This window comes from Rhinatrema bivittatum, chromosome 5 (genome assembly GCF_901001135.1).
Source record: "Rhinatrema bivittatum chromosome 5, aRhiBiv1.1, whole genome shotgun sequence".
Taxonomy (NCBI): domain Eukaryota; kingdom Metazoa; phylum Chordata; class Amphibia; order Gymnophiona; family Rhinatrematidae; genus Rhinatrema; species Rhinatrema bivittatum.
This window is the reverse complement of record NC_042619.1, coordinates 188,798,100-188,811,757: the sequence shown is the minus strand read 5'-3', so window position 1 is coordinate 188,811,757 and position 13,658 is coordinate 188,798,100.

Below are 13,658 nucleotides of genomic sequence, written 5' to 3'. Positions count from 1 at the left end.
TTCAGCTCTACCAGCAAAAGTGCTCACCCACCAGTGCTGCTGCTGGTGTTTCAAGTCCTGCCTCCCCCTCTTCCCAGAAGCCTAGGTGCCTGCTGCTTTGTTGCTAGCACAAAGCACTGAAAAGTAGACTATGACCAGCAGAAGCACTTTTTGGCAGGCTTCCTAGCCAGAATTGCACCAAAAGACCCTGTCATAAGATAAGAGAAAGGGCGGCTGGTGCCAATTTGAATGAGGGCAGCTGCAAGCCCAGGAGTGACAGAACGCTCCTGGGCCCTGCGGTAGACTATCAGGGCATTACTGGTGAGTCTTGGAGGGGGTAGGGAGGGTGAGGAAAGGTGTTACGATGGTGGAGGATTTTAAAATTTTACTAAAAGAAGGTTTGGGGTTGGTTTATTTTTTTTTATTAAATTTAGGCCCAGCAAAAAATAATGATAGAAAAATATGACATTTTGGAGGGTTTTTCCTATCAGTTTTATTGCCTCATAAAATGAAATAGGAAATATCCTGTGACATTGTAAGGGCCCTTGCAACCTGAGCTTCAAAACATTAATATACTATAGAAAAACTAAAAAAAAAAAAAGCTTATAATACTAGCACTTTTACAGTGGTTAAATTTATGCAGTGCTAGTCTCACTCTCAGTCTCTGATGTGATGCTCACTCACTCTTTTCTTTTCCTCTGCGTCTGCCTTCTGCTACTTCTCAGCTCTCTGGCTCTGCTCCTGGGCTCCTGTAAAAGTTAGTGCATGGTGAAGTAACAAAATGGCTGCGGGGAACGGTATTGAGCATGCGCAGGATAGTGCGCACTAACTCGGCCGCAGTGTGCACTAACTCCCATTAGTTCGCACTAAAAAAAACCCCAATTTTTGACGAAAATGCACTTTGCCGATCGGTGGAAACCGATATTTTTACCCGATCAGACGAACCCGAAAGTGAAAACGATCAGACACCCAATTCACATCCCTACTGTTAATTGGTTTGCAGACAAACTTTGTCTGAGTATTTAAGAATTGTGGCACAAATGCTTGTTGATTTTTATTAATTTGATTTAGAGCTTCAGCCCTTTTTAAGCAGGAGTGCCAGCATTATATTATGCCTGTACTGTGATAATAATTGCAATGATTGTCTGAATGTCTTCACACAAAGAACGATTTGGTTCTGATGCCATCAAGGAGGAATAATTGGTAATGCATGAAGCCAAGTGATACATCAGGACATTTCTCCTGAGAGAGAGTGCAAACATTAAGGGGTAGATTTTAAAAGGTGCGCGCGGGAGTAGATTTGTTTGCGCAACCCGGCGCAAACAAATCTGCTCCCGATTTTATATCATGCGCGTGCTGCCGCGTGCATGTTATAAAATACAGGGTCGGTGCATGCAAGGCTGCACAAAATCGGCAGCCTGCATGTGCCAAGCCACGCAGCCATCCTCTGTTCCCTCCGAGGCTGTTCCGAAATCGGAGCAGCCTCAGAGAGAACTTTCCTTCCAGCCCCCCCCCCCCACCTTCAGCCATGTTCCGGTCTGGGGGCTGGTACGGAGGCTGTGGCCACACCTCCTGAACTCCCCTGGGCCGGAACCATGCCCGCGGCTCCACCCCTGGAATGCCCCCCGATGACGCGCCGGCCGCAACACGCCCCCAACATGCCCCTGGCATGCCCCCCAGGAAAGCCCTGGGACTTATGCATGTCCCAGGGCTTGCGTGCGCCACCGAGTCTATGCAAGATAGGCTCGGCGCGTGCAGGGGGTGGAAGGGGCAGCTTTTTGGGGGTTACACATGTATCTTACACGCATAACCCTTTGAGAATCTGCCCCTAAGGATGTATCATCACTTAATATATTATAGCTGTGATCATATAAATGACTGCAAAGAGAAAAGAGAGAGAAAAAAAGAAAGAAAGAAGGTTTGAATATTAGTGCAAACTGTTTCACAAAAACAAAAAGAAACTCTAGGCATTAAAAAGCTTTTATGTTTTATTATTTAGAGCATAGAGTAACAATAAGCCAACGGAGATACTTGCACCTTAGGGAACCCCACTAACCTAAAACATAGACGACCAAGAATGGTGATAGGAAATCAGTTTCTTTTGTTGGTATAATTAAAGCATAGGTTAGTAGGTTAAAAAGAACAGAGGAAAAGAGGAAGTGGTGGAAGAAAGAACTGGCTAGCAATGAAAGAAGAAATAAGGAGAGACAAGTGTATTCACACAAATAACAGAACATATAACCAGACCTGACCTCAAATGAAATTTAAAACAACACAAGATTAACAAGTAAACAGAAAAGAGAAAGTATAGAAAGAAGAGAAAGGAACAGAAAATACAAAAGACATACTTACCTCTTTGATGTTCTTCATTGCAAATGTGTTTCACCATATCTAAAAGTGAAAAATAGTGCTACAAAGAAAAAGTTCTTAGGAATTGAAAACAGAAAACAGATATTTAGTAACTAAGAATTAGAGTTTTAGAGAAATACATTGTAATATGTTTCTGATAAGTTAGTAATATGAAATTGATAGATGAGATCTTGATAGCTGTTCCAGTGTAATTTAGTTTTTCAATTAAATGATCCCTAAAAGACTAAAAGGCAAAGAATAATATACATTAAAATTTTTAAAGAAAGTAGAATAGAGTTTAGAAAAGGTTACTGCTTTAAATAAAGAACATATTGTCATCTCATGCCTTCTTCGGGCACAGAAAAGCAATGTCCTATGCTCCAACTCAGCCAACAACACATAAGCTTATTCCCCACTGCAGAACTCTCCCATGTAGTATCACTGCTCAGAGACCCAGCCACAGATTGAGTGGTTGCTGTTAATCTGCAAAAAGTTCAACCCCCAGTAGTAAGTACCTTGCTTTGCTAGGCCTAATTCAAGGCTCCTGCCTCTGGTTTAAAGACGTAGGTCTCCAGGCAGAGTTCAAGGCTTCTATTTCTGGGGTTTTTTGTATTTAAATCTTTTTTATTGTGAAAAGTTCAACATTTAGAATACAGAAAAAAAGGGGTTACAAAACATTAATATGAATATTGCACTACCAACAACATATGATCGACAAGTCAAATGCTCATTGCTGGTGCATTTGAGCAGAGGTGTGGTCATAGAAGGAAAGTAGGAAAGGGGGGGTAAATGGGTTAGGAAAGTAGGTGAGGGATAAAAGTAAGAGCATGAGGATAGAAGAGGAAGAGAAGAAAGAAGCATCTTGACATGGTGTTATAGTGTGAAAGGCTGATCTGTACTGGTATGTCATGATATGGAGGCAGTATAGGTATCTAAGGGCTTCCACACCAGTGACCATTGTGTTAGCCTATTAAATTTGAGTGCCATTGCTTTTTCATATTTACAATATAAGCATACAGAGTTCCACCAAAGGTGCTCTGAGAGCAATTCACTTGGTTTCCAATTAAACATAATGTTATGAAGGTCAACAGTTATCAAAAAATCTACTAATTTACATTGAGGCAAGGGAAGACTCAAAGTCAGGTTGCTCCTTTAAGGATGACCAAAGAGTATGTAATAGGTTGATGTAGATTTAGAATAGCAGAAATAATATCCATATCTGCTGCCAAAAAGTGGTTACATAGGGGAAATAAAAAAGCATATGACTGAGAGTGGCTTTACTGGCGGAGCAGGACCACCAAGCATGTGATTCCAACAAACCTGCCCGACAGAGCTTCCACAGAGTCCAAATTGCTCTCTGGATAATTAAATAGGAAGTCTGAGTTAGACTGGAGGATAAAGATATGTGGGTAGACACATTCCAATCATAAGCTCAGCTGTCTGCTGTTGGAGCCTGTGTAAATTCAGAGGACATATCAGATATAACTGTTTTAGTGAACGCCTGGGAGATAGTTCCTTTAGGAGTTTGGAGAAATGGGATGCTAGATGGCCTTTTACCCCATAGTCCAAATATATAGTTAAATGGTAGGGAGTTCTATCTACATGTAACTCTTGAAGGACTGGTGGAGGTAAAGAACTTTGTAATTGCAACCAGGCATAAAATTGAGTTCTGGGTAACCCAAATTTATCTTGGAAATCAGCAAAAAGCAATATCAAATTATCATGGAAGAGAGAGAAGAGGAACCAAATACAGGATTTTTGTCAAATTGGCCAATTAAGGAAACGCCCCCAAACTTTGATAAGGGGGTTATACCAAATGGGAGCCAGCTTGGAGGCACATCATATGTAGGTGTTACGTGGGTGTAGAGCCTCGAGCTTTAAAAAAGCATGGTGTAAAGATCATAATATGAGGTTGGAGGAATGTCTGGGGAGAAAAGGCAATCCAGGAAAGCATTCAGTGGGGTAAGGAGAAATAAAATGTTTTTCAATAGATAACCATCTAGGTTGGTTTGTAGGTTCAGGATCGGCATTAAAAAGGTGATAACCTTGTTGCAAAATAAACGCCTGATGGTAAGCGTAAAAGTCAGGAAAGTTCACCCCTTCATTGAGCTTTGTATCTTTTAACTTAACAAATGCAATTTTAGGAGTCTTATTTCGCCAAAAGAATCTCTGTAAAATTCTGTCGATTTGCATATAAAAATCTCTAGGGAAAAAAATGGGAATCATGGAGAGGAGGTATGTAATTGTTGGTGCTAAGATCATTTTGATGGTTTCTAGCCTTCCCCACCACCAGGATAAATGTAGGGGAGCCCACTTTAATGTTGCCTCGCGTAATTGTTGCAAAATAGTTGTTTCCCCATTGGTTGTCGTGACTATTGGGTCAGTGTAAAATTTAATACCAAGGTATTTAAGCCCATTCGTTACATTTTGTAATGAAAAGTGAGTGAAATCTACTGTGGATCCCAACTAATTCAATGGAAGTAGCTCAGTCTTATGCCAGTTTATCTTATATCCAGAGAGGGAAGAATAGGAGGAGATCAGTTCAAATAGATAGGTAAGTGATGAAGCTGGGTTGGTTAGGAAAAGAAGCACATCATCAGCATAAGCAGATAATTTATATGCTTCAGAATCAATGGTTACGCCTTCAACAGACTGAGTTTGACGAATCTCCAGGAGAAGAGGTACCAAAGCCAGGTTGAAGAGAAGCATGGAAAGAGGGCAACCTTGGCGTGTACCTCTAAACATAGAGAATGGAGGGGAAGCCAAGTTATTTATGTATAAGAAAGCAGTCGGGGATCGGTAGAGTAATTTTATCCAGGATATGAAAGAAGGCCCAATTCCAAACTGCAAACAAAAAAGGCCATTCGACACGGTCAAATGCCTTTTCTGCATCTAAGGAAATTGCGACCACGGTGCCTGTTCATGTATGTGTAAGAAAAGGCAGTTATTGTTATCTATCAGTCGGTATTTAATGAATCCCGATTGATCGGGATGAATAAGAGAACACATAGGTTGGGAAAGTCTGGTGGCTAAAATGATTGCAAATATTTTATAATCAGTATTCAAGAGGGAAATGGGTCTATAGATTGCTACATTGGTGTCATCTCTACCTGGCTTTGGAATTACTACAATACAAACTTCAGTAAAAGTTGAAGCTGCAGCATGATGAGAAGAGAGAGAGGAAATTAATTATGAATATGTGGGATAAGGTCCTTTTGGAAAGCTTGATACAAATCCAAAGTGAACCCATCAGGGCCTGGTGCTTTTCTTATAGATTGTGAAGAAATAGCTGACTTTATTTCTCTTTCCATTATTGGCATTTCCAAAAGAGCCACTTGTGGCTCTGGCAATTTAGGATAAGACAGTGTGGACAGAAATTTATGGAGCAGGTCTGGAGTCAATGTAATTTCAGATTGATATAATGAAGCATAGAAATCTCTGAAAACATGAAGGAAATTTGTGTTTGATGTCATTGGACGTTGAGTTGAAGATAGGACTTTGACAATTTGTTTCTTTTCCATTTTCTTTTTAAGGTATGAAGATAACAGGTGACCACATTTATTGTTTTCCACATAATAGAGTGCGTTTGACCAAAAAAGCCCCACATTTACTTGAGAACTTAACAATTGGTTGTAATGGTATTGCACTTTAAGTAGTTCCTGTAGGGAAGAAGCTGTGGGATTGTTTATATGAACCTATTCTAGAGAGGAAACTTCTTTGTGTAAAGCATGTAAAGCAGTTTTTTGAAATTTCTTCTGGCGGATGGAGTAGCTGATTATCTCTCCTCTGATGGTAGCTTTAAAGGCAGCCCAGATGGTAGGAGTGGAGAGGTACTATTAAAATGAAAATATTCAGAAATTTTTGATTGAAGCAATTCTAAAAACTCAGCATCTGCCAGGAGAGTGGAGTTGAAACGCCACTGTTGGTACATCGGAATACCCGACTGTAAAGTACAGGTGAGGGTAATTGCCGTGTGGTTGGAAATTAAAATTGGACAGATTCTTGCATCTGATATCCTGGGTATTAAAGTGTGTGAGGTGAGGAAGAAGTCAATCTTAGAGTAGGATGAGTGGGGAAAAGAGTGAAAAGTAAAGTCCTCATCAGTGGATGAATTAAGTGCCAGGGGTCCGATAATCCGAAAGTGGTAAGCAAATGTTAAGTGCTGTAGTAGACTTTGATATAGTGGGTTTAGCAGATGTTTTTCTAACCAAGAAAGGGTCTATTGGCTGATTAAAGACACCTCCTATGATGCATTGAGGAGAGTCAATAGCTAGAAGTTGTTAGTATCTGCTTAGCTGACAAGATAGGAGTTAGCAAGCTGTTAGGAGTTAGACTGCGGAGATAGCAATCTGTTGTAGATCTGATGCCTCATGGGCGGAGCAATCAGATAGTAGTTAGAAATCTGTTATTAATGGCTCCTAAAGGAGGAGGAGTCAGCAATCTTGTAGTGTCTCAGATATTGACTTGTTAAGAAGTAGCAATCTGTAATGAATCTGATATAGTTGTGGGTGGATCCCTGGACCAGTGGCAGATGACCACACCCCCGGGAGGATATCCAGAGAGGGACCACTGGCTAGGCTTCAGTATGGAGACAGACACACATTAGTTCTTTTATTAAACAGGGTTTTGAAACCACCAGAGGTGGCAGTAGTGAGCTCATATGCCCGGCAGGGCTGTAGTCCCTCAGGTACTGAAACAGTGATCCAGGATGGCTGAGCTGTCAAGAAACTGTAGAAAAGTGAGTAGGCAGATTAGGCAGAGTTCAAGAACAGAACTAGATGACAAAACTCACATAAGGTCTCAAGGAAGCTCAGGAGCTGGAAAGGTTTAGGCCCTCAAGGAGTGAGTACCTGGTTCCAGGGAAAGCTCTGAGAGAGCAATGGTAACTCACAATTGTTTGTAGGAGCGATAGCTTCCAAGCAGTAGAGAATCTTCAGAGTGTCCTGGAACATGGGCTCTCGAGTAGAGAGTACCGATTCCTATCTGTAATCTGAAAGTAAAGAAAAAGAGCGAGGAGACAGAGTAGCTTGGGAGGTGTAGCCGAAGCAATCCCCTTGCTATCTCAGATAATGAAATATAGACCTTTAAATATTGGAAGCGGATGACGTCATCTCAGGGGGACGCCCCTGAGGTTCGCGCCCTTGCTGATACTTCAATCAGCGAGCGCACCCTAGGTCTTCAAGCAACATGGTGGATCTGCAATGTTGAGCCGGTCTGGAGACGCCAGAGGGAGATGGCATGGAGACGCCGCGGCAGCCAGCAGTCCATCAGACCCAGAGGGAGTTGCCACAGAGGTAAAGAGGGCAGAGTGAGGACATCGAGCAGCGACGTTTGCAACAGAAGTTGAGCAAATGTCGAATGGAAAAATGCCGGATCATCAATGTTTGGCGCATATATATTAAGAAGAGTGATTTTTTCAGAGGAAATGGTAAACTGTATTAGGTTCCACCTCCCTTCCAGGTCTGCAGACTGATGTGTGACTTGAGTTTCAAGCCATTATGTAGCAGAATAGCAGTACCTCTTTTTTTATTGAACGCTGGACTAAAATAAACTTGTCCTACCCATTGTTGTTGTAATTTGAGTGCTTCACTTGCTGAGAGATGTGTCTACTGGATAAAAGTGATATCAGAATGCAAAGAGTGTAAATAGGATAATACTTTCTTCCTTTTTATTGGGTGTGAGAAGCCGTTTACATTTAAGGAAACCAGCGTAGTGTTGCGCCCCTGCCCGTGCTTCACACAGACAGGGCCTTACCTCCGCAGCCTTGTGCCACCACTGACACAGCTTTTTGTGGCCCTGGTAAGCCGCTGACATACCCTGACTCCTGCAGCAGGTGCCGCCACCAGCCGCCACTTCCTCCATGGCCTGAAGGCCATGCTCGAGGCCTTTGCGGCTGGTGCCACCTTTGTGTCTGGCCCCTTGACTCGGCAGGGATGCCGCCGATGTCGCCTGCCTCTGGGCCCTCCCCCTCCTCGGCTGAGATGCCACCAGCACGGCCTGCTTCCTCCCACTCTGAGAGCTGCTCTCCAAGGTCCTGCAAGCCTACCTCTGGCCTCCCTTTAGGCACCGGCACTCACCTCTTCAATCCTTTTAAAGGGCCAGCAACAGGAAGTGCCACGTTCCCACTGAAGCCTCAGTCTCCACCTACTTCCTGGATGGGTCCTATAAGAAGGCCTCGTTCCATTCCTCCAGCATCTTCGCATCTATCCAGATGCTCCTGAAGAGTTCTCTTCAGTCCTGATGCTTGTTCCAAGTCCGGATGTCCATGAGTCCAGATCCTGATGCTGTTCCAAGTCCAGATGTCCGTGAGTCTAGATCTGGGTCCGTGTTCCAAGAGGTTCCATGTTCCAAGAGGTTCCATGTTCCAAGTGAGTCCATTCCAAGATGTCCGTGAGTCCATTCCAAAATGTCCGTGACTCTACTCCAGAGAGACATCCGTGACTCCATTCCAGAGAGACGTCTGTGACTCTATTTCACAGAGACATCCTTGACTCCATTCCAGTTAAGTCAGCCCTCCTTGATGTCCCAAGCTTCCTTAATATCCCAAGTTTGCTTGATGTTCCTAGTTCCAAGATGTTCCTAGTTCCAAGATATTCCTAGTTCCAAGATGTATTGAGTCCAAGTCCAGTGATGTTCTTTGTTCCCTTCCTGATGTTGTCCCGGTTCTGATGTTCCAGATCCTGAAGAACCCATTCTTCCGGAGATTCCCTGTTTTTAAGTCTGAGGTTGGTCCTCGAGTACTAAGGGCCAAGCCTTATCTCCTTGTATCCTGTCCCGACTCTGGAGGCCCCGAGGGGTTGCTTTGCTCCTGTGCTAAGAGACTTCCTGAGCTCACCCCGCTCCCCTCATGGTCTGCGACCAGCCTCCCAGCTGTGTAGGGCGCCTGAGGGTCTTGCTCATTCCTGTCTGTGTCCTTGTTCCATGTTCTTCATCTGAGTCTTCAGTATGGTCTGCAACTAGCCCTTCGTGCTGTGTAGAGCACCTGAGGATCTTGCTCATCCCTCCTTGTCTCCTGTCTTCGTCTCATCGTCTCCTTGTCTCTTCAGTTCCAAGTCTTCATCTCCTCGTCTCTTCAGTTCCAAGCCTCCATCTTCCCATCTATGTTCAAGTCTTTGTCCAAGCCTATGTCCAAGTCTATGTCCAAGCCTACGCCCCCAAGTCTACATCCAAGTCCACGTCTTTATGTCTCCGTCCAGTCTTCCAAGCTCTGTCCATCTCTGCTCCTGTGCTGCCCATTCCTGCACACACACTTCACCATGGGTGTGACTCATATCCTGACCTGAGCTGCTCCGTGGCCCATAGGGCTCCGCTTTCCTATGAGCAAAGTAAGGCATGCTGAGCCCACACCATCGGCTCCCAAAGGCTGTGCTTCTACAATTAAACGTAGTAATAGATGATGCCATGAGTAAAAGGACTGATTGTGAATCAAAGAATGATCAGCCATTGAGGTCTGCACTGAATCTGTAATGAGTATGAGTGGTAGGTCATCAGCAAAGTAAGTTTTAGAGATGCAGGAGACAAAAGAAATTGAGAGCTGAGGAAAAAGCAAAGAAAATAGCATGGTTAAGAGACTAAAGAAGTAGTAAAATTATCAGTAAGGTATGTAACCTTGTAGTGCTGAGCACTAGTTAGTAAAAAAAAAAAAAAAGGGTCTCAGGGTTGGCCATTGGCTCCCTGAATCTCACCCAAAAATATTGATTCAAATATATATACAGAAAAACCTCAGATGTTGTCATGTAGAACAGATGAAATGAGGACATTTAGGCTGCCTCTCGTTGCAGAGGGTCACATCGCCGCAGATATGGCTCCAGGAGAAGAGCAACAAACAAAACCACTTTGTGGCGTTGAAAATATCAACAGTTTACCTTTTGGTGGGGTATGCCATATCATGAAAGGAAAAATGAGTAAATTGTGAAAAAAAAAAAAAAGAGAAGTTTCTCAAGTAACCATTGATTGCTCTTGTTCCAAGGGCCGCAAAAAAGCTTCTAGATCGTCTGGCTTGCGGAAGAGTTTAGTCTGATTATGACATGAAACCTGCATTTGAGCCAGGTATAGTAGGCCATAGCGAGCTCCCAGAGATTGTAATCGCGGCCGTAAGGCTAGAAAGGCCTTACGTCTTTCTGCTGTGGTTTTCGCTAGATCTGGGATGAAGAGAAGGGTATTTTTCTGATACTGAACCGGAGCTTTATTTCTAGCTGCTGCCAGGATGGTTAATGCTTGTGGGTAGCTTAGCACCTTAAAAATAATAGGTTGAAGATACTTAGAGGCACGAGGGGCCACAATGGTATCCTATGTGCACTCTCTAATTCAAGAGGATGCTCAAAAACAAGTTGTAGGCTTGTAGGAATTAATTTGAGAAGAAAATCAATCATGTCTGTACCTTCAGCACCTTCGGGAATGCCTAAGATTCTTATATTTTGCATCTATTCCGATTTGAGAGATCCTCGACGTCCTGCTGTAATTTCTCAACATCTTGGGTTAATCGCGGGAGTGTTGAAGTAGTTAATAATAGAGAAGATGTTTGTGTTTCTAAGACCTCTAAGTACGACTGGAAACTTGCAATTTGGGAGGCCATGGATTGTAAATCTCCCCGAATTGCTGCTGTGGCATCGATGTTTAGTTGAATCATTTCCTTAAGTTGTTTCAACTCCATCAGTACCAAATCAGCCGACACCATTGTTTTTGGTAGTGGGCCTTTGTCTGGCTATGGCGGGTCTTGCTTTGCCCGTTTCGAGCCCAAGGCAGCCATAAAGGCTGCTACAGTTTTTCCCAATTTTGATGTAGCCATGTCTAGGGAGCAATTGGGTAATTGTGTCAGCTAATTAATCCATTTTTAGAGGATTCCATTGCAGATTAGTGTGAGATCTCACAGAGCTGTGAGTTCAGGCAGCCATCTTGGCCGTTGCTCAAGTGCACCCCCTCTTTTATCTCTGGTTTAAACCCTTAACTCTCCAGGCAGAGTTCAAGGCTTTTATCTCTGGTTTAAACCTTTAAATCTAGTGCCTGTATCTTACCCACCTATTGCTACATCCACACATAGTAGTTTCCTTAGATCCTAATCTGTTCAGTGTCCATGTCTCCTTAAGGGGATATCCATCAGTATGGGCAGCAAGTCCACCTCCATCTCCTCTATGTCTCTCTCTGTTTTTAGTAGTCCTTCTTCCTGCTTCTGTCCAGCCCCTTCGTCAGGCCACCTTCTCAGCTCCTCTCAGTCCACTTGGATGTAATCACCCTCTGGATGAGGTGCAGGCTGTGCAGTCCCTCTCTCTCAGTTCATCTCTCCTCCCCCTCTCTCAGTACTTTTCAGAGCAGGATATCTTTCCCCTACCTGAGTTTTTTTTTGTTTTGAGGATTCCTCTCAGGTTTCCTGCCCCAACCTTCCCAGGGGGATATAATAACATCACACTATTTAATAGAGATGTGAATCGTGTGATCGATCGTCTTAACGATCGATTTCGGCTGGGAGGGGGAGAGAATCGAATCGTCGCCGTTTGGGTTTTTTAAATATCGTGAAAATCATGTAAATCGAAAACCGGCACACTAAAACATCCCTAAAACCCACCCCGACCCTTTAAAATAAATCCCCCACCCTCCTGAACCCCCCCAAAATGCCTTAAATTACCTGGGGTCCAGTGGGGGGGAGGGCGGGAAAACCGGCACACTAAAACAACCCTAAAACCCACCCCGACCGTTTAAAATAAATCCCCCACCCTCCCGAACCCCCCCAAAATGCCTTAAATTACCTGGGGTCCAGAGGAAGGGTCCCGGTGTGATCTTTTACTCTCGGACCTCCGGTGCTTGTAGAAATGGTGCCGGTGCTACCTTTGCCTTGTCATATGACAGGTCAAAGGTAGCGCCGGCGCCATTTTGTTTTTTGTCCCCGAGGTCAGGAGCATAGGAGATCGCTCCCGGACCCCCGATGGACCCCCAGGGACTTTTGGCCAGCTTGGGGGGGCCTCCTGACCCCCTCAAGACTTGCCAAAAGTCCAGCGGGGGTCCGGAACGACCTCCTGCAGTCGAATCGTGTTGTCTACGGTCGGCGCCATTTTGTGCCGCCATTTTGCGCAAAATGGCGCCGGCCGTAGACAACACGATTCGACTGCAGGAGGTCATTCCGGACCCCCGCTGGACCCCCAGGTAATTTAAGGCATTTGGGGGGGGTTCGGGAGGGTGGGGGATTTAATTTAAAGGGTCGGGGGTGGGTTTTAGGGTGTTTTAGTGTGCCGGCTCATGATTTTAACGATTTTCACGATACTTTAAACACCCAAACGGCAACAATACGATTCCCTCCCCCTCCCAGCCGAAATCGATCGTTAAGACGATCGAGGACACGATTCACATCTGTACTATTTATTATATTTGTATCATTCTTATTTAAGTTAAAGCGATATTATTTAAAGAAGTATTAGTTACTAAACTGTAAACCTGTTGTGGATAACCTCTAATAACTAGTTTCCAGACATGACTACACTACTAGCATCAGTCTCAGCCACGTCAAGTCTTTGCCACACAGGGTTACACTATACAGAAACTCTATCTGACAAATTACATCCTGACTCTTTTTCTGATGATCAGAAGAGAATAACATGGAGGAAAGCTATATTTTCTTCATGGTAATATTTAGTAAATTAAAAATATATGCAGTTTTAGTTTGAGATTTTGGCTGCACAGAACAATTTTTTTTTACTGTTTGTTAATCCATGCAGCCACGGCCATCTGTCACTGAGGAAAGGGGTGGGGAAGCATCATAGCACACTACACATACAGAGCACCACAGAGACCAGATGTGGAGTAAATTGGCCACAGTTTTATTACAAAAAACTATATACAAAATAACTTTGTATCTGAGCCATAACATCGATAATCTACCAGAGTGCCTCCTTTTAGTACAAGCAGTACACCACCTTCAGTCTGGGGCCCGCCAAAACCAAGCAAAGTCCTTCCTTCCAGGAGGTAACCATTTCTAGGGCATTACATTCACCCACCTCACGCAAACAAGGTGACTTCCCAATCATGGAATGGGGACATCTGGTCTGTCACTGCACAAGGGCCAGTGGGCCCTGGTGACAGACAGCCTCTGTCTTGTTGAAGTAGGGTATACCATGTGCTGTGCATTGCCTCCAACTGGTGACCCCCTCTCCTGGCTTGAGTACCCCCACCTAGCTGAGACAAAGAGACATACATAAACCACTCTCACTAACAATTAGTCTAACAAGCCAAATAACCCTCTCATTAAAAAGGGGGAGGGGGTGTTGGGATTCACAGCAAAGGCAGCAGCATGGGGAGCAGAAGCCAAAAGGTCCAGGACCAGGGTGCACCAGCCAGGTAAT